The sequence below is a fragment of the Bidens hawaiensis genome, unplaced genomic scaffold (assembly GCF_021521415.1).
Source record: "Bidens hawaiensis isolate Kalapana, Puna unplaced genomic scaffold, B.hawaiensis_p1.1 tig00041304_1, whole genome shotgun sequence".
NCBI lineage: Eukaryota > Viridiplantae > Streptophyta > Magnoliopsida > Asterales > Asteraceae > Bidens > Bidens hawaiensis.
Window position 1 is genome coordinate 71,268 of NW_027497320.1, and position 2,377 is coordinate 73,644.

At 34.2% G+C, this 2,377-nt stretch overlaps 1 pseudogene; it reads right to left on the reverse strand.

Moving 5' to 3' along the window:
• Positions 1-359: 359 nt before the first annotated feature.
• On the reverse strand, positions 360-2,121 carry LOC143592852 (nuclear transcription factor Y subunit C-3 pseudogene; annotated as a pseudogene).
• Positions 2,122-2,377: the final 256 nt, after the last annotated feature.

Here is a 2,377-nt window from a genome sequence, read left to right on the forward strand (position 1 = left end):
AAAGTAACATCCGAACATTTTTGTTATAACGAAATTACATCATCTAATTTTAGCCAATCAAATAGTTAACAAGTCATTATTTAACAAATACTTCAAAAGTAAGTGCATTTTAGACAACTTTAGAGACGTTGAGACACAAAAATTAATTTAGCGACCTTTTCATGTACTTTCTACAAGCTGAGTGACTTAATATAGCAAAAGCAGGCTAAAAAACTTAATGCATAAAAAAATAAGAAAGTACGGTGGTATTTATGGTATCAACTATCACCCCTTGATTATTATAACTCAAATCATAATAATCAGATTAACATTAGCATATTAACTGAAACTTTTGATTAAAAAAGAGCACATACCTTTTAAGTATCAAGAAAAAGAGCAAACTTTTTGAAAAGAATAACACACAAGCATTTATGAATCCGAGGGTGATTGAGACTCCTGAGATGGTGGTGGCCAAATTGATGAACCCATATAAGACGGAGGCTGCTGTTGGGCATAAAGACCAGGATCCAGCATCGGCTTATTTCCCATCATCCCTGGCGGACCCGACTGCTGAGTTGGCATGTAATAGTAAGGATACGCGTCTGACGGCCTGCCACCTGGCATAGTGACAGGTGGCATAGATGTCACAGCTTCATCTTTAGGATCTTCTCAGGGGACTATGTCAACCAAAAAGTCAAAAATATCAGTTCTTGTAATTGCAGCAGCAATGTCGTTTTTCTGTAGGGTCCGCCTTTTATTCTCGTCAGTATGATTCCATGAGCGTAAAGTCAACTCTAATATGAACATTTCACAAGCCCTAGCAAACACAATGGGTGCTTCTGCTGATATCATTCTCACATCTTCATCAGCTTTCATGATCTTCTTGATTCTTGCTAATGGAAGACTGTGGTTCTTGAAATCATTGACATTTTCAATTTCCCGATACTGGTTTGACCAAAATACCTGGAGTTGTTGCTGAAGTTGATGCAGCTGGTTTTGTTGGATTTGCTGATAAGCCAACTGTTGTTGTGCTAATTGGGCGGCAGTGGGCGGGGCAGTGGCAGCACTGCCTGGTGGTACCAGTGGTGGCCTGCCGCAATTGCTTATTTGGGTTGAATCATACGGGTTTGAATCCCATCCTTAAATAAAATGAAATGAAAATTAGGAGGGGAAACAAGAGATTCTTACAGATAACAACGAGAGAGAGAGAGGAGAGCTGATCGATCAAGTCATGCTGTTGGTGTCGTCTTTGTAGGGGGACCAAATCCCACAAACTTGAATTTGTATTTGTATTTGTATTTGTATTTGTATTTGTATTTTCAAGTTTTTATTAGATTGTTTTGTAATGTAACCCTTCAGCTATATATTTTATTTTATTTTATTTTATTTTATTATAATCGTACTGTTTTTCATGTAAATAATGTTAACTATACATCTATACCCAAACATACTAAAATCGTCTGATGATTTTCATATTTGTGAATCAAACTTCAAATCTTCTACATATAAAGAAAGGGCCATCCAGGTCCCCAACTAACAAGAAATAAATCATGTTTATACACTTCTACGCAGCACTAAATTATATGAAATTTCAATTCGTATTATAAGTTATTGAATAATAGCATTTTTGTTTTATACAACACTACGAAAACCTTTTTTGGAGTTTTCCTTTTTATATATAACTATTAACTAGTGTGTGATGCTCACATTACACGACGATAGTGTATTTGTTACCTCGTATATCAATGAGTTAATATAGACCATGTAGGCTTTAACCTAAACAAATGTAAAAGTAAGCAAGCCACATGATTAAGTAAACATGTCTTATGTTAAAAAGTTAACTTCAATTAAACTAAGTTAAATAAAAAAAGTATTAATCATATAAAGAATATAAATATTGGTTAAAAATGAAAAAAAAAAACTTTATTAAATTTAAAGGGTCATATGGTAATCTTTGTTAAAGTTCAGGGGTAGAAGTATAAATTGCAAAAAAAAATTATTTAAGTTTATAACCGTTTGATAACTTTATTAAATTTTAAGATATAAACAAAAATTGGCTAAAAAAACCTTTTGGTTGGTACAATTGTCGAGTGTCGCATGACACAAACCATCGAACAATGAATTAGAACTACTCATCTCCATTTTAAGAGAGAGTTACGGAAAGGGGGGTAGCACTCGCCAACTCCATCACTTCACTATCATCAAAGGAACGACTGGATTTTCTTTGAGAGAGTTGTTCCTTCTACTAAAGTAACGGAATATATTAAAGAGTTAACTTTTGATACGGGCCAGACAATAACAGGGAGCCAAGTCCAAATCGATCAAGACTTAGGCCCAAGACCAACCCGAATTAAACTTGTTCCAAAGAAATTGTTGGATTAAAAATTAAAATATGAAG